Source organism: Ambystoma mexicanum, chromosome 14 (assembly GCF_040938575.1).
Source record: "Ambystoma mexicanum isolate Mex_15411 chromosome 14, UKY_AmexF1_1, whole genome shotgun sequence".
In the NCBI taxonomy this organism is placed as follows: domain Eukaryota; kingdom Metazoa; phylum Chordata; class Amphibia; order Caudata; family Ambystomatidae; genus Ambystoma; species Ambystoma mexicanum.
In genome coordinates this window covers 293,122,749-293,142,279 of record NC_090940.1, presented here as the reverse complement: position 1 = coordinate 293,142,279, position 19,531 = coordinate 293,122,749, and positions in this window count along the sequence as shown.

Below are 19,531 nucleotides of genomic sequence, written 5' to 3'. Positions count from 1 at the left end.
AAGCCCGCCTCACGGGCATTGGTATTAGGGCCTCCGTCCCCGCCCAAAACTACTCACTTGGTGTAGTGGTGCTTTGAGCAGTGTCCCCGGAGCAATGAGGGAGGTCCGCGTCGTTGCCCCCCGTTCCTGCACTTTCAGAGTTTTTTTTTTTTTTGGCAGTTATACTGTACTCGGGGGCATGTGTATATTCTCCCCTTCCTTCACATGGTGGTGGCCCAACGGGGCCCCGAGATGTCTCCGCTGCCAAGGATTAATGTTCAATCCCCCATATACGTGGGGTTGTTGCAGGCGCTGTGGAGCACAATATGAAGCTCTACCCCGGCCGCAGCAGCGTGTTGTGAAAGCCCGCCTCACGGGCAACGGTATTAGGGCCTCCGTACCCGCCCAAAAACCACTTACTAGGCGTCAGTCCGCGGGGGGGCACCTCCAGGTGTAGTCCTTCCACCCAGGCGCCCGCGGCCGGCGCCGCGGCGAGCTGCGGGCAGCGTCACCAGCAGTCGCGGGCCGAGTCCGCGCTGCGCACCCAACGCGGTCTCACCAATGGGGTCCCCCGCGCCCAATGGGTGCACCTTCTCCCGCTGTCTTCTGTCACTGGTCGTGGGGAACGATCGCTGGTTCTACCATGATTGTCTCGGGGCCAGGCGATCACACAGCTCTCCTCGAGTATCAGGATAGTGGCAGCCTTGCGTGCCCCTCCCCCACCGCGGCCGGCAGTCCAGGTGCTCGTGGAGCTTCCAGGCAGCAACACGGGTCCCTCGCAGCCGCCGAAACTGCCGGATGCAATATCTCTGCAGCGCAGTCCCGGTTTTTCACCGCTCTTCCACCAAGATACCCTACACGTTTCTCGCCTCCGGATGCTTGCTTCTGTTAGGGTCTGGGATGAAGCTGGAAGGATTTATTTCTTACAAGGATTGTGTCTGGGCTGGAGCTCTCAAACTAGGCGGCCATGTTTGATGTGCGCAACAGCGCCCCCCGTAATGAGGTCAAATTTTAATATATCATTTGCAGGAAAGAATTTTTGGATTAAACCCAATTAAATGAGTACTTCTAATTTAATGAGCAAGAAGACGAGCATCATATTGGGTAAGCTATCCAGACCATATTCAGTATATACATATATAGTGAATGGTACATTCACGGTACTTTGAGTTAAAAAACATGATGTTTTGAAGAGCTCCTAATTAGTTACGTTTTCTTCTTATGTTTCCCATTTTTCTCTCTTTTATGTTTTGATTATGGTTTTTATTTTCTCACATCCTATACAATCCTCCCCAACGCCAACCCTTACTTTCTGTTATGACGTCTGCAACTTGTATGGTTTTGGCGACTATGAATCATTATTTGATTATGCAACCATTAATGTTGTTTAATGGCTAATTCGTTTTTGGGGGGTGATGCTTATACTATGGCTATCATGATACATATTCTATTATTTATGAATCACACCGTATAAACCTATGTTAAACATGTATTTTAGAATATTAGTAGGGACCTAGCCCATATTTGAGAAAGGCTCTGCTGAGCCGAAACACATGTTATCAAGGGGACTTTTTTAATCTAACAGTGATTAAAGCGCAGAATTTGTGAACAATTGGCACAGAGTCCTGGAGTCTCCTTCTACAAACCGTATGGAAAGTACCTTAACAACATAGGGCAGGGTTAAAGTCTAGATATAAAGCATCTTTTCAATTTTAAAATTCTTACTGTCAGTGAAGAAAACCACCAGGCCTAGATATGCCTGTAAACAAAAACAAGTGATCTAGATATGTGATGTCATCTTTGATGCCCCGGGTGTTAGTCTTAGCAGTGCACAGTGGTGGTGCGAGTTATAGTTGCTTGACTTACCATAACTGGGGAATTTGAAAGGTTTTTCGGTTTTACTTGTAACCATAACTACCTTTCTACCTTTAACAAAGTTTTTTAATTGAATTTCATAGTTTTTTATTAGTGCAACTTAACCATAACGTCCCTTTAAAGGGGTAGTCCAGCAAAAAATGTTATTTAAAAAATAGATAGGCAACATTAAAAAAAAAATACTAGCCCTTTTTTTTTTAAAAACTTCCTATGTAAAATTTTGAGCTATTCAAGCTCAAAATTCGCAAAAGCAAGCACATGGGCGCATCCATTTTGTGAAATGGATCCCCGCCTGTGCTGGCTTTTGCGGCACTAATGAAGGAAAAGCCAGCCAGCTGTAGTAAACAAAAGCTATCACTGGGTGGCTTTTCCTTCATTGGTGCTGTACGCGGAGGACGGGGACCGGAGACCAGAGCAGGAAAGCTGCAGCTGAATCTCGGTAAGTGATATTTTTTTTTTTTTTAAAATAAGCACTAGCTGCGGTTTTTTTTCTAAGTTTTCCGGGCTGGAGGAGCCCGGAAAACTTAGAAATAAAACCACAGCTTTAAAAATGTTGTATTTATGTTTGCGGTCGCTTTTGAAGCTACCGCACACATAAATACAACGTTATTGTTTTGAAAACGCTGCAGTTTTTCTTTCCAAGTTTCTCAGGCTCCTCCGGCTCAGAGGAGCCTGAGAAACTCAAAAAGAAAAACCGCAGCATTTTCAAACACAACCGCGTTGTGTTTCTGCCTGCTGTGGCTATCACTTTGGGTCTCCGGTGCTCCCCCAGGGGAGCACCGGAGGCCCAAAGTGAAAGCCAAGGCAGGCAGAAACACAACGCGGTTATGTTTCTGCCTAAATCTGCTTTCCCATTTGGGGCTCTCGGGCTCCCCACGGGGAGCCCGAGAGCCCCAAATGGGAAAGCAGATTTAAGCAGAAACACTGCAGCATTTAGCATTTCCCATTTGGGGCTCTCGGGCACCCCGTTTGGAGCCTGAGAGCCCCAAATGGGAAATCAGCTGTAGGCAGAAACACTGCGGCATGTAAACACAACCGCGTTGTGTTTCTGCCTGCCTTGGCTTTCACTTTGGGTCTCCGGTGCTCCCCTGGGGGAGCACCGGAGACCCAAAGTGATAGCCACAGCAGGCAGAAACACAACGCAGTTGTGTTTGAAAACGCTGCGGTTTTTCTTTCCGAGTTTCTCAGGCTCCTCCGAGCCTGATTGGTCGGTTAAAACATGAGGTGCGTGTCAGGTAAGGACAAAGGTAGTGAATATGGCAAGGGAAACGAGCAGAAAATCACACAGTGAATAGCTTTGAGTCAAACAACATGCACACAGGAACCAAGACTCATGTATACTAAAACCCAGGAGTGCAAACAGAGTGTGACAACAATACAAATATATGAAAAGGGATGTGGGGTAAGCATTTAGATGCTACTTATGACTGCAAGGAAAGTCGGCAAGCTCCTTACCCACATTGCTATTACAGGTACTGACAGTGCTAAGCCCACGTAGATGGCAAGCAACGACAGGATCTGTGATCTAACACTCTTGATGGTATTAAATAAGGAAACTTAAAAACAGTACTCACATGGACGAGAAATACCACTTGAATGTCAGCAAGCCCACGAACCCTGTTGATCAAACAGGGATCCTGAAAGGCTGTAACAGCAATGGAAGGATAACTAAATGCATAAGACTCAAGACAAGGGGCAAGTAGGAATAGTGATTACAGAATAGTGAGGAAAACATAGGCATTCACACAGGAGCTAGCTACAACAGCACACCACACCTAATAATCAATGGGAAATAAATGCAAAGGTGCAAGGGAAAACATGGAATGGATTCCAAGAGAAAGTAAAGGAACAGGAGCAGGGAAAACGAAATTACAAGGGCAAACTTCCCCCACCCATCCAAGGAAAAAGGCAGGAAGCTAATCTATAAAAAGGAAGACTAAAGTATTAAGGTTTACAACAGCAAAGGACAAAGTCAAAGAAATATAGAACACAGGCAAACTGGACTGCACCAAAAGGGAAAGCACTGAGAAAAGCTCCCTGCTAACAGAGAAAGACAGAAAGGGAATCTGGGAAGCAGAAATCAATTAAGCACATACATTTGAAATCCAAGGATAAGGAACAAGGAATAGAAACTTGGAACTAGGCACAGGCTAAGAACCAGGAACAAGGCACCAGTCACAAACAGGAACACTGCATCAATGACCAGCGCTGGACTGAAGCAAACTGAGGCTTTTATACCTGCTTAACGAGCACACGCCGCAGGTGTGCTGCTTGCTGGACCTGCAGCCACACGTGTTGCCTATCCTCCACCCAGTCTTGTCCTGCAAGGGTTGAGATGAAGCTGTGGGCCAGGAATTCTGGGAAGCATAGTCATTTGATTAAAGCAGCATACTGGCTGCCAAAAACCTGGAATGGATCCGGAAGGGAAGTAGCTTGGAAAATAAGGAATTAGTGCTCCCAATTCATCACAGCACTGTAGCATAAGGTTCGGAAGTAAAGTCCAGTAGGGAATAAACACCAAATCATGCCCCCAAGTGGTGGGAATGGGAGCGAAGGGAGCAAATCGTGACAGTGCGTCAAAACCTTTGAGAGGGACGCCATGATGGATTCACGAACAGCACCCCTAATCCGCAGACATCGCAGCAAAAACATATTAAAAAACACAACATTGCACTTGTCAAACAAATGAAACTATCTCTGGGGAGGTGAGGGGTGATGAGGATCGGATGCGATGTGGCCATAAAAAGCCAAAAATCTGTTTTTTTTTCTTCTCCGATGTCCAGTCCACAAACACCTCAAATGTTCGGGGACATCCATGCACATTTCTTCATTACAGGGTCGGTGAAAAGCAGTTTTTGGATGGCTCATAACTTTGGCGCCACTCAATGAAACTGCATCAAATTTTGCAATATGATTTTAGACTTGACCCTGAATGGTTGCACACAGTTTGGTGCTATTCCGTCAAAAGGGGTAAAATTAGAGGGGGGGGCAAAATATTTAAAAGGCTTATACATTTTGTGCCATTTGACAAATCTGCACAAGTTTCCAAAAAGATTTCAGACCCAGATTTGAATGTTTTTGCAAAGTTTGGTGGGTTGTTGTCAAGAGGGGGCAACATTAGTGGGGGATCTCAACCTTTTTAGATGGCTTATAACTTTGTTGCCGTTTGACAAAAAGCTTTCAGAAATATTATAGACCAAACTTTTAATGTTTTTTTTTTGTTGAACGATTTTTATTTTAACAAACAACACATCAAACATTGCAACCTTTTTTTGGGACATTCATAATCAGTATAAAAACATCATATTATACAGTGTTATTCTCTGTCCTCCCCCCTCCCTCCCCACAAACTCGAGCCATCTCATGTGTGCCATCTGCATGAACATTTTCCAGAATTTCAGTGCTTGTCGACTCATCTGAGTCTTATGTATCGTGATTGACCTAGTGGGGATTTGCCATTGAGGTCACCAGTTGCCTCCAGGCTATCAGGGGGCCCACTTCCTCCTCTCCCCACCTAGTGACAGCTTCAAACCATACTACAGTTTCTGCTTCTGCCCATCTCAAGAGGTCCGCCCACCATACCTCCACTCTGGGCCTATGGGCCGCCTTCCAACAAATTGCGATTCTACGCTTGGCTAAGATATAGGCCAGGTCCTTCATCTTGCTGATGTGCTTTGAGTTACGTGGCCTGGGAAAACTCCCAAGCATGCATGCCCAAGCAGACCTCACATCAAGCACCACTCCCCTGCTGGCTATCCTCGTCCTCATTTCTTCTCAGAATCTCTGCACCTCAGGGCAGGCCCAGAACATATGCAGCAACCCTGCCTCTTCCTCCCCGCACCTGGGACATTTCTGAATAGCCGAGCCTCCAAACCTGGCTATTATTCCGGGGGTCAAATAGGCCCTGTGGGTGACATACAGTTGGATCTGCTGGAGTCTCGCATTCCGGGACACCTTTTTGTGGTACCTTTGAGCTCTATCCCACTGTCCCTCTGTCATGGGTTCTCCTACCTCCTCCTCCCAGTCATTCCTCAGTTGGAGCAGCTCCTTCCCTGCCTTCGCCCTCAGGAGCTCATGTATCCTGGATATTTCGTGCCCACCCTCCGAGACATCACACATCATTTCCAGGGCGGCATCAGGTTCTTCCGCTAGCACCGTCTCAGGCCACCTCTCCCTCACGTGTTTCATGAGCCTGGTATAAGTAATGTATTGGCCTCTATGCAACCCAGTCTCCTCCTGCAGCCTCTGAAATTCCAATGCCTCCCCTTCCTGCCATATATCTCCGAGGGTAGCTAGGCCCACTGGTTCCAAGTATCTGCGGACCCCTTTGAACAGTTGGGAGTCGTCCCGCTTAACACCACCAGCGGGACCTGCTGAGAGAGCGGGTCTGGATCGCCCACAGTTCTCCATGCTCTGCACCAGACTTCCCAGCCCAGCACCAATAGTCTCCCCATCCCCGCCATTTTAGTTTTATGCAGCCACACTGCCTCTCTTAAAAAGTATGGAGCTATATCACCTTGCAAAAGCCTAGCTTCTGCCGAGTCCTCTGCGGACAACCATGTAGCCACATACAACAGCTGTCCCGCCAAGTAATATAATTCAAAATTCGGCAGGTTTATGCCCCCCTTATCACATGTGTTCTGTAGTTTCCACAGGGCCACCCTATTTCTGGAGTTGCCCCATAAGAAGCCCCTGCACATGCCATGAAGTCTCACAAAAAATCGTCTGGGGATCAGGTACGGGACATTCACAAAAAAATGCAAGAGTCTGGGCAGAACCACCATTTTGAGCAGAGCTGCTCTTCCCATCATGTCTAGGGGTAATTGAGACCAGAACACCATGCTATTCTTAATTCCCTCAATTGCTTTCTCTGTATTGTTTTTGTGCTCTGTCTCTATCCTATGGTAAATGTTTACACCCAGGTACCTGAATGTCACGGGCTGCCAGGGTATTTCCAGGATGGGTAGTCTCTCCAGTGGGGTGCTCTTATAACTTCCCAAGGGTAACAAACTGGACTTCCCGGGGTTCACCAATATGCCCGAGAGGGTGGCATAACGATCCATCACCTCCAGCACATATTGCAGGTTCTCCTCCGGGTAGCGCAAGTAGAGGAGCATATCATCTGCATACGGTGATATCAGGTGTGTGCCTCCTGTTGTACGGATCCTCACCTCCCTGTATTGTTGCCGCAGGCAAATTGCCAGCGGCTCTAATGCCAAGATATATAACATGGGTGACCAGGGGCATCCCTGTCTGGGCCCCCTATTGAGCTGCCATTTATCTGAGATTATGGTTCACGTTTTAACTCTCGAAATCGGGGAGCTATATAACATCTGGACCCATCTGATATATCCTGGCCCCATCCCGTATCCCTTCAGGGTCGCCTTCAACCATGGCCACCGCACTGAATCAAAGGCTTTAACCGCGTCCAATGACACGATAGCCAGCTTGCCCGAGTCTCCCTCGACTTGATCAATGATATGGTGCAACCTCCTATGGTTGTCTGTGATATTTCTACCGGGGACATAGCCTGTTTGGTCCGGGTGTATCAACTTGCCAATTACCCTCTTTAGTCTGTTGGCCAGCACTGCCGTGAGTATTTTGCTGTCTTGATTAAGCATAGACAAGCGCCTATAAGACCCACACTTCACGTCTGGCTTGCCTGGTTTCAGGAGCGGGATGATCACTGCCTCACGGAGAGACGCCGGCAGTTCCCCCTGCTCATAGGCTTCATTATACATGGAAAGCAGCGGCTGGAGTAGCTCCTGCTTATATGTTTTATAAAACTTTACATATGGGTAGGTGTTGGATCACCACCTCCAGTTCATCCGCGGTGATGGGGGCGTCTAGATCTGCGCGTTCTAGGTCATCTAAGGTGGGCAGCCCTATGTCCTCTATTGTTTCCTGTATTTCATGACTCATTTCTTCTCCTGCGTCCTCATATAGTCGTCTGTAATACTCGAGGAACTCCCTGTTTACTCCCCTCCTGGGTTTTATAGATTTGACCTTCCGCGTCCCTGACCTCGCTGACAATTGGGCGGGGGGTCTCATTCTTGTATAACCAGGCCAGTAATCTACCCGACTTATCCCCCCCGCATGTAGTCTCTCTGTGTATTTCCTATAATGTAGTCTGCATAATCTGTCCCAGAGTTCACCACAAGCCATCTGTAAGTCCTTTATCTTGGCACTGTCCTCTCGGGTGGTACCCTCACTTTTTACCAAGCCCTCTAGCTCTTTCTGTTTCCTGCAGTTCCGGTTCAATTCCCCCTTGGAGCCCATTGGATTTCCATAGAGCTACCCCACGCACCTAAATGCCTCCCATACTGTCCCCACAGAGCGCACACTGCCTGTGTTAATTTCAAAATATTCCTCAATGGCCTCCCTCAAATCCTCTCGAAATCCTGCATCCTGTAGAGCCTCAGTTCTGAGACGCCATGTCAGAATTCGCGCTCTGGGTGGTTGATGTCGCCACTCTACGACCAAAGGCGAATGGTCGGATAGCACCCGGGCCTTGTATTCCGCGCCCACCATTTCTCCCACTATCTCTGCAGCAGCAAACACATAATCCAGCCTCGTATGCAGGTCATGTGGCGCTGCGTAATGCGAGTATTGCCTATCCACTGGGTGCAATAGTCTCCACACATCCTCTAGGCCGAGGTCTGTCAACAGTGTCCTCAGCACTTTGGCTGCAGGCGCCGGCTTTTCTGATTTGTCATCTGACCTGTCTATCCTGGGGTTCATGGTACAATTGAAATCTCCTCCCCACACCATTGCGCCACCCACCAGGGGGCTAATTTTACTAGTTATGGACCTATAGTATGTCGCTGTATCATGGTTAGGGGCATACAAATTTATGATGCTCACTGTTTTCCAGGAGTACCGCCACCACCACCATTCTGCCTTCTGGATCTGTCTTCGAACTGAGCAGCCGAAGAGGCACATGCGTTGCCACCCACGTAATCACCTTTCTTGCATATGCTGAGTATGTGACCCCTATGACAGTGCCCCTCCACTTTCTCCTGACCACCTCCAACTTCTCCTTGGTGAGGTGGGTCTCCTGTAGCAGAACTATGTCAATCCGCATCCTCTTTAGGTACATCATCACCTTATTACATTTTAGATAATTATTAAGGCCCCCGCACATTCCAGGTCACGACTCTGAGATTACCCCATGCCATTGACTTGAAATTCTTCCCCTCTCCACTCCCTCGGATGTCTACCTCGATGGCCCGTTTCCCGACTCTTATCCCTCCCCCCTCAACAACTTCCTCCACCCCTTTTTCCCAACTCTCCCCCACTGCACACAACCCCCCCCTCGCTACCCAACCCCAACAAATGCCCAGCTCCATCCCTGGATCTCAGGCCCACCTGCGTCTGGTCCTGTCTCGTGAACGAGGACTAGGACCCTGCGGAGTGTCACCGGACTAACAGTGACCTAACTAAGCATAATGCTATGGGGTTCAAGGGATGTCTCCCAGGAGCTCCGACTTATCTGGTTGGGATTATAGCTACTAGCGGATCTTGCAAACATGTACTTTCTGCAACACATTCCCCATTGGCTTTAGTTAATACTATTTTCAAGTCCCAGTGTCATGTGCTATGTCATCAGACATGACCCAGCTGCGTGCTACTTATCTTCTGCGGCTCCTGTGTGGATACCCGGTTCTTGGGGGCGGCCCAGCATGTCCAGCCATTCCATAGCATCCTCCGGCATCTCGAAAAACAGGGTTTTGTTCTTGTAGAACACTTTTAGTTTGGCCGGATAAAGCAACATATATTTGTGGCCCCCTTTCGATCATTCCCCCCTTCTGGAAGAATTCAAGTATCTTCTCCCAATCCCGGTAATTTAGAATCTTTGCAATCAGTGGCTGTGGGGGGGGTGCTCCTGGGGGTGGTCTCCTCGCCAAGGCACTATGGGCCCTTTCAACTGCAAACCCTTGGGTCAGTGCTCCGCCGGTTATTTCCTGCAGAAGCATGGATTCCACATATTCCGTAGGGTTAGGCCCCTCCATTCCCACTGGCAGTCCAACAATACAAATATTATTGCGTCTGGCGCGCCCTTCTGCCTCCTCAGCTCTATTTTCCAGGTTACCCACACGCTGTACAAGGGCATGGAGTTCCGATCTGTGGGCGGCGCATGCCGCCGTGTTTGGAGCCATCTCCTTTTCCAAGTTTCCAGTGCGCTCTGCGAGCGTCCTCACGTCCTGTCTCAGCAAATTGACTTCTTCCTGGACCGCTCCGATCTTAAGGTCCAGTCCCACCTTTAGTTAATTCATTGCCAGGCCCAGTTTGGTCTCCTAGGCAACTTTCAGGTCCGCGATTGCCGCTAGCACCTCCTGGATCATGCCTGATGTCTCCTCTGCCGCCGTGGCAGTGATGTCTTTGCTCTTGCCCCTTTCTGCCCCCGGGGGTGTCTTGGCGTAGGCATCCAGCGTGGTCTGTTCGGTTCTGGGTCTGACAATTTTATTAGACATTATGCAGTGCGGTCCAGGCGTGGGCCAGCTGCGCCACCCTACGCGCAACAGCCAATGTGGCACTGGGCCACTCGTAGCGTTTGGGGGTCGCTTCAGCCGTGTCTGGGATTGGGCTGTTTCCTCCACCGTGCCTGTGCCCTCGCAGTGTCGCCCCACCGGCCCCAGCCGTATTTCCTGCAGTAGCCGGCGGTCAGGCGCACTCGCTGACCTCGCGCTCCTCCACTCCGGTACTCCGCTGGCCCCGAGGCTGCCCAGCCCACAGGCTCGCCCTGAGTGCTCTCCCCGGCTCCTCGGCTAAAGAGGCTGCCTTATACTTTTTCTGGGGCCCATCAAGTGCTCTGGGGTGAGCCTCTTCCTCTGTCCTTCCCCTGCAACCTGTAATAGGATGCTGTCGGTGCCACAATGTCCGGTGGGGCAAATCTGATCGTATTCGGGACACTCCCCATCTATCCGTTGCACTATAAGGATGGTCTGTGTCCTCCCACGTATTTGCATCCGCTTGGTGTTACTCCGCTGAACTCCCAGTGCTCAGGCAATTCCGCAGTCTCCACTCCTTTCCACGCCGGGGCCCGTCCGGGTTCCACCACCTTCAGGCCCGGAGACGTGTCCCCGGCGCCACTGGCCCACCCAGTGCTGACCCTAGCTCTGTTTTGCCCTGCTCCTCTATGGTGGGAGCTCCCAGAGCTCAGTTCTTATCAGGGCAGCCTATTCTGTTGAGCCTGTGTGCATGGCTCCCAGGCTACAGGGTCATAATGCGCTTGGAACGTTCATCGTTTACTTTGTTACTTGTATCCTTTGCAGTCCTCGCATCTCACTATGCCCGAAGTGCCGTGCAGGGGAGCCGCGTTCTGCAGCGCTTCCCGGGGCTTCCTCAGCCCCTCTCAGCACATGTTGTACGTCTCCTCCGCATCCAGGGAGGCTCCACCGGTGCGCTCCAGGCCAATGCGGCCCCTCCAATCCCCCGCCGGGGGTTACCTCTCCCTGAGGGGCCGGCACCTCGAGGTGCACTCGATCCTCCCGGCTCACAGCCTGTATGGGCAGATGTATACGCACGGCGGGCCGATGCCCGCCACCGTTTCACAGAGAGCCCGGCTCCCACTGTGCTGCCCAGCACCAGGCCCGGCAGCCCTCCGTCAGGTTCTGGTGTGCCGGGCACTGGCTGGGGCCCGTCCTCCGCTCCTCCTGTGGCCCACTCGGCACCAACTCAGCCGAGCTCCAGCACCTCCAGGCAAGCTTGGCGCAAACCGCCACCCGGCGCCGTGTGTGTTGGAGGCGATGCTGCCAACACTACTCGCCTCTACCTCTCGCCACGTCTTGTTGCCGGTGCAGGTCATGGACACCCGCCGCCTCTGCTGACGTCAGCGCTCCTCATTCAGCCCGACCAGCCACTTTGAGCAAATCCCCAGCACAGTACATGAACTGCAGGGCCCTGCACAGACCGCAAAGCCATAGCGGGTCCTTTCTTAACACCATCCACCGCCGTCTACCGCGCGATATGGTGGTCAGTTTATTACCCTTTGTTGGCAGTCCGCCATCTTTGTCATCTTCACGTTTCGAGTGCCCGGCTTTCTCTTCACGGCCGCAGCTCCCCTAATTTTCCTCCGATCAGCATCGCACTTCGGTCAGCATAAACACTGGAACTTCATGCATCGCAGGGCATGCTGCCAGTCTATTTCGTCGCCCGCTTTCCCTCAATATTGTCAGGATCAGTGCTGAATCAACTGGAGCTCCAGAGAAGAGCGACCCTTCACGTAGCCATCTAGCCACACCCCCACCAAACTTTGAATGTTTGTGCAAATTCCAGATGGATTATGTCAAGTGGGGGCTAAATTATATGACTATTGTTTGTACAATCAATTTGACACTTTTCAAAAGATAAAACAGGGATGGATTTGCAGCAAAAACATGCCAGGGGTATTGGCAAGGACCCGGAAGCATGGTTTTGGAAATGTGTCAGTGTTTTATTTTTTGAAAAGTGTCATAATGTAGGTACAAAAAATAGTGACATACTTTTGGTGACTGAGGTATAGCCTGTGGCCTTGCTCAGTGGCCAGATTGTCTGGGTCATGGGAAAGGCCATGACTCGGACAATCTGGCTACTGGCCATGACCACGAGGGACCCGCAGTGGGGTTAAAGTGGGCATGGCCATCACGGACCAGCTATGTGGTAAAGTTTTTCGAAATCGAGTTAGGGTTGAATGGGAAACCAATTCTGCTTATGGCCACAGCCCAAAGTGCTGGACAGAATTGCAGCAAACGTTCGCGAGCAGCATCAGCAAGGACCTCAAAGCGTGGTTTTTGCAAATCTGTCCTGTTTTTTTTCTAAACTGTCAAAATGTAAGTACAATAAATTGTGATATAACTCTGGTGTCTGGGCAATGGGCTTGGCACTGAGCAAGGACAAATGTGTACTATGATTTGCTTATTGGGGCATGCTCCATGGCCAAAGCCCTAGGTTTGAATGAGAAAAAATATTCTGCTTAAGTACTTTAGACAACCTGAAGTGCTGGACAGGATTACAACAAACCTGAGCGAGGAGCATCAGCAAGGACCTGAAAGCATGCTTTAAATCGGCCCTGTGTTTGACTTTTTTGAAAGTGTCAAAATGTAAGTACAAAAAATAGTGATATAACTTTGCTGCCTGGGCAGTGGGCCTGATCCTCGCCAAGGACAAATGTCTACCCTGATTTGCCTATTGGGGAATGGGGCATGGCCAAAGCCCATGCCCCATGGATTGTGGAGACCCGCCATGGCTGCAAGCCATGAGCCATGGCCATTTGTCACATTGTGAGGATATAGTGGACACTGAACTAGGCTGCAGGGTATAACGGGGGTGGTTTGATGGGGCTGGGATCATGGTTGAGGTTCATGTCCTAGGCAATTTAACCATGACTTGCATCCCCAGCAAGTGCTGCTGATAAAGACACACATCAGTATGCGTTGCAAAAAATATGTTTCCTAAAGGTGGTTTACAGTTCTTTGAAATATGTTAAAAAAGGAATTATTCATAACTTATATACTTGATGTAACATCATTAAATATTTTCATTCATAAAAACCTATGAAATTCGCAGAAAAACGTTATCATCAATGACATTTGTGATGCCATCTTTGATGTCCTAGGTGTTAGTCCTAGCAGTGCACAGTGGTTGCATGAGTTATTGTTGTTTAGCTTACCATAACTGGCGATTTTCGGTTTTTTTTCAGGCTTTACTTGTAACCATAACGTCCCTTTAACAATGTTTTTCACTGAATTTCATACATTTTTATCAGTGCAACTTAACCATAACATCCATTTAACAAAGAATCAGTTCAACACAACAAAGCCCTTAGAATTCACTAACTAACTTTTTTGAAATGATGCTAAGGTGCCAATTTAATTAAACCAAAAAACCTGAAATTCAGCAGAAGTTGGTAGCTACGCCAGCTTAACTCTATCCTCCGCTATTGTGCATCCCTAGAGCACATGAATAACATCACAGATAGCATAACAGACAACTTCACATATGACATCAGTTATGACATCACTAATGACACAACTGTGAACTAGAGGACAACGATGATGCCTCAGGTGACAGCAATGATTACATCCCTGCAAGCTACTCTTCACAGTGACACATTCTCTTCCTGTATTTCAAGACATATGACAGACACATTCTATAGATGTATGCATGGTGCATACTAATATTGATGTAATTTAACCAGTCACGTATGTCACACATACGTAATTAAGTCTACAAAAGTATTTCAATGTATCTAAAAGGCCAAAGGTACATCTCAGAGAACTCAACTTGCTAGAGTGGGTGTTTAATCAAAGAGCACCTATTTAAGGACCAAGTTACAAAGGGACAAGAATTAATATTTTAATTGTGAATACTCATTCACTGCTGGCTCACTCTAGTCTATTAGAATATTATAGTGTAAAATGAGCACTATGTGTAGATGTGAAGTGCAGACAAACATTTTTAGTAGAGATGTTTTTTTAAATGACACTGCTCTCTCACTTTTTGATGCAATCCGTAAAGATTACGTAAAGATCTCAATAACTCAATTCATCAGAAAGCTTTTCTATATAACAAAGATGGATAACAATACCTGTATTTTTGATATAAGGAAAAGCTTTCTCATGAATGCAGTTATTGAGATCTTTATTTCATCTTTTTATTTTTTCTAAAGTGTTAATCTATTTAAACTCTTTTATTTCTTTCTCAATTTCCTCTATTCTTTTTTGTAGGTGACAATGGATGCTATTTTCTTGATGTAATTTTCCATTTTTGTAAGATCGATTTCTGCTGTCTGAGCCATTTTTTTTAGCTGTGTTGATTATCAATCTCAGCCAATCTCTCCCACAACAGTTAGCTATACAGCTCCAAGGGATTTTAAATGTTTTGTTGTCTAGAAAGAGCCTCAGTTCACTTCTTACAATCAACCACTGGGGGAGGGATTTATTCTTTAAATACTCAAGTATGATTGCTCCATGTAGCTCTGTTCGGATCCATCTTTTCCGTAATTGCATGACTTCATCACAATCATTGGGCGTTGGACTATTTTCTCCAATATCTCAGTCGGTAAGGATTGAGACAGCTGCCATAAGGGCTGCTGCATAATCATTACTACATGAAAAAAGTCTCTCTTCGGCCATATTGATCAAGCAAGGTAACAATCTCTATTGCAAAAATCAACAGGAATGACTTCAAAAACACCACTTTTTATTTCCTGTGACCAGCCGACCACTATAATAGTACCTAGATAGAAGGGAAAACCAGGTCCGGTCGCCTTCTTCTTGTCTGAGTGGTTGGACCTCACCTCTTCCCTTCTTCCCTCTACCTCCAAACTTCTCCTTGGTGACTTCAATATTCATGTGGACTCATCTGAGTTGGCCACCAGTCGCTTTCACAGCCTCTGCAAAGCTGTTTCCCGCACCATCCATCCCTCAGGTCTGACACATTCTGCCAGACATACTTTAGATGTTATCATCTCCTCTAACATTACTATCTCCAACCTTTGCACTACTCCTCTCAACTGGTCTGACCACTTTCTCCTGTCTTCTCACCTTGATCTGCTGGTACTGTCTGTCTCCTTCTCTGTCATTCAACTGATGAAGAGAGTGTCAGTTGCTGGAATGCCCCTCATCACCCTCATCACCCCCATGAACATGACGGCCCGAAGACTCAAAAACACACAAAGCCACTCACTAGTCGGCCAGTCCTCAGGAGGACCAGTGACTGACACGTATGCAGAAAGATATTCTTTCAGGCAGCCATTCAAACCTTATTCAGTGAATGTCTTTATGGATACAAGTGCTTCAACATTGGTCATTGACCCAAATGCCTCGGTGGATGACGTTGACTAATGTCGAGAAACCACTGTGCTGACATCATTAGTGACACCATAACATAGCAATGTTAGTCACAAAGTACGCTTGTAGCCATGCACAATGATACACAAACACACACTTGAACACACAAAGAACATGCTTACACATTTCTGTAGATAGAGGACAGATACATATACATAGTGTCAAAAGCTTTTATTATTGTTCGCATTAGCTAAGTGCAGAAACGCTGAACGCAAGGCAATAAAGAGATGAAAAGCAAGCTTGCAGATGCTTAAGGCAACTAACCCTATAGAACTACAGGATCACATAAGGAGCCTGAAAGGGCCAAATATGACTAACCTATGGAAATCATAGCACGGTATGAATACAATATAATGAGGATCACATGAGGCCACAAGCGAGAGATGAGGGAAAGCCGAACCAGGATGCACAGAGCAGGAAGGCTGGGGCTCACAGCCAAGGTCAGAGATAAGCAACACATTCCAAACTTAAAACGACAAGGGGCCATCTGCAGAAAAACTGAATAAATCCTATCAATTGCAGATCAGAAAAGCATGATTTCGTGGTCCCCAACCATGTGACTCAGCCGATCTAGAAAATGGTTCATCTGGAGTGGGAAGAAGAACCGTTCTCAGCAACACAGACATGAAGTGAAACATGAAGTCGTTAACAACGTTGCAATGTTGAGGGCACTCTCACAGGCAAAATTTGTATTGTTAACAGATACATTGGGAACACATACCCATTCTCATTACCTTGAGAAGGTGCACAGAGCGCTGAGAACAGAGCCGGGTCCCAGGCCTGGGGAGACCAGTTTCAGCCAATCAGGGAACAGAAACCTGAGGTGAATGGAAGAGGGCAAGGGCCAATAGTAATCCTGCGACCCATGTAATAGACAGTTTTTTGGGGAAAGGGCAGGGCAGCCACCTGACATGCAAGGGCCAATCAACTAGGATCTATAGGGGTTATCCATAAGGGATACCACTCTGATCACCCAACCAAAAGGTATGATAGGTTTTTGGGGGAAGGGCCCATGTTGTGACGCAAGAGAACCACAAAACGGATTGGCACCGTCTTGGGAGGTGTGATTCTGGGAATGCTCGAATGTCCTGTATGATCCCTGTTGGTTTTTGTAATAAACGACAGTTCTAACCTGCCCTTGGCTGAGTCCTCCATTTGTTACTGGGGAGGGTTGTCGGGCCCTGGGAGCTGAATGGGTAAGCTCATAGTAACACCGAGATCTCTGGCATACCTAAGCCAAAACTTTGCTATCACATTCATTCCTCCTCCCTCCCCTGCCACGGACGCCCTCACTGACTCCATCCTTGCTAATCTTTACCTTTCTATCACCAACACCCTGGATATCCTTGCCCCTGTTATGGGGATCCGAATGAAATCTGCCTCCAAGCATAACGCTTGGTATGACTCTGAGCCAGCCTCTCTGAAGCGCAAGTGCCGAGTAGCTGAGCAGAAGTGGCGGGCCTCAGACGCATCGTCGGACAAACTGGCCTGTCGCCTGCTCCAAAGGCATTACAGATTCTCCATTTTCTCTAAGAAGAGGGCTCACATTCAAGACTGCATCACCAGAGCCTCTAACAACTCTTCAAACTATTCAAAATTTGCAAAGAACTCACCAATCCTTCTGCAGTCTCCACATCTCCCCTTCCTTCCCTGACCCTCTGCACCTCTATGGCCTCCCACTTCCTTTCCAAAACCCCAGCCGTTCTGTCTTCACTTTCCTCTTCCCCCTCCCTCCTTCCTCCCCTGCTATCATGCCTTGCCTCTACCCTCACCCACCTCTCTCCTCCTACTCTCTCATAGCACAGGATGAAGTTTCTAGAGTAGTCCTCTATATGAAAATCGCCTCCAAAAAGGTGCACTCCTATTCCTCTAGAACTATCAAGGACAAAATTGCCTCCCTTGCACCTTCAGTCGCAGATTTCTGTAATCACTCCTTTGCCACTGACTCCTTCCCTCAACCCCTCAAGCACTTCCTTGTGCATCCCCACCTTAAAAAGCCCTCTTCTGACCTTCCTGCGCTGCTAACTATCGCCCTATCTCCACCCCCTTCCTCGGCAAACTCCTTGAGAAGCTCGCCATCTCCCAACTGACTCAACATTCCCACTCTGTCGGCTGTCTCTACGGCCATCAGTCAGGCTTCAGAGCTACCAGAGACATGGATACTGCTCTACTGAACACCAGTGATGACCTCCTCTCTAATCTTGACTCTAATTCTCCTTCTGTTCTTTTCCTCCTTGATCTTTCTTCCGCCTTTGACACGGTCACCCATGCCACCCTGATAAATCGGCTCATGGCTCCCTTGGCATCACGGGTTTGGCTCTGGACTGGTTGACCTCGTTCCTCTCCAACAGATGCTCCCAACTGGGCCCTTTTCCTTCCCCCATCACACTCTCCGTCTGCAGTGTTACTCAAGGTTAAATCCTCTCGCCATGGCTTTTCAATATATACCTTGACCCTTTGGCCCATCTGATCTCCTTTTTCTCTCCTCACTTCCAGTATTATGCAGACAAACTTAATGCCAGTAAGAACGGGATCCTCTCCATTGAGACCCCAGCTCCCACCTTCCCTCCCTCCCGCTTGCCGCCCTCTAGGGGGCCCCTTCGCTCACCGTTTTGTGAGGCAAAAAACCTTGGGGTCATCTTTGATTCCTCTCTCTCCTTCTTTTCTTACATTGGGGCCTGTTCCAAAACTCCAGCAACCCTATTTGCAGTGTCAGCTGAACATGGAAGGCGTGCACCCCACAAGGCGCTTTAAGAGGGATTGCAATGGACCCTCGTGGAACACTTTACCTGTATATTGGCGTCTATGAAAGTATTTTTAGAGGCCAACTATAAACTAAAACATACAATTTGTTCAGTATTTAAGTATATTTCGTCCTTTTTTGTGAATAAAGATTAGGTTATTGTAAAATCTGGTTATTCTTTATGGCAAAATATGTGTCTTTTCGTGATCATCAGCATCCAAGTATGTAGTATAATTTCCCAGAACATGTAGCGATATTTTTTTCAAGAAGCCTTTGCCATTTTTTCGAAAGAAAAGAGCAAGATGAAGAAAAGGGAGCAAAAACATCCCAAGGAATGCACTCCCACTAAAGGGATCTTTGTGCCTGCTTCTACCCACTGTCGTATTCTCAGGTAGTGGCGCTTTTAGGGTTCCTCCCTGGACTCTGAAGAAGTGGGGCATGTATTTGCTTTGATTTGGGATTCTGGAAAATGTTGGGCAACCTACAATAATGTTATCAAGAAGTTTGACAGAGGGGTTTTAGAAACTGTGGCTTGCTGCCCCAATCTTCCAGTCACATCCCGCAGAAGACTGGTCTCAGGAAGAACAATGTTGCATTGCGTTGCTTTGTTGGGTGATGTTTTCCACTTGTCCTCTAAATGCAACACCTGAGCAGTGTGGGCATCTGTGCCAATGCAAGAGATGAGCAGTAGTGGGTCGCTAAAGTCTGGGTTGAAGAGGGACAAACTTTTCTTCTTTTCTTTTTTTTATTGTGTTTGGTTTACTACAAACATTTGATACACCACAGCATTACCTGTCAATACCTTACTGTAAGTAATGTTTTTACATGTAAGCCATATGTATGCTCCATGTAACTAAGCCATCTTCTTGTAACAGCGCCTCGATGACCTCGAGCTGTTTTGTGCGCTTCATAAATTTAAAATATAAATTTAAAATAAAAAATAAACAATATATTATACACACTTGCCAATTATAATAAAAACGTTAACTTAAAATACAAATCTGATACATTAACCTTTAAAATATATTTCTGTTTACATATAATGTATGCATTACATTAATTGATCTAATACCAACAACATACCTTAGATCAGTGACACCTG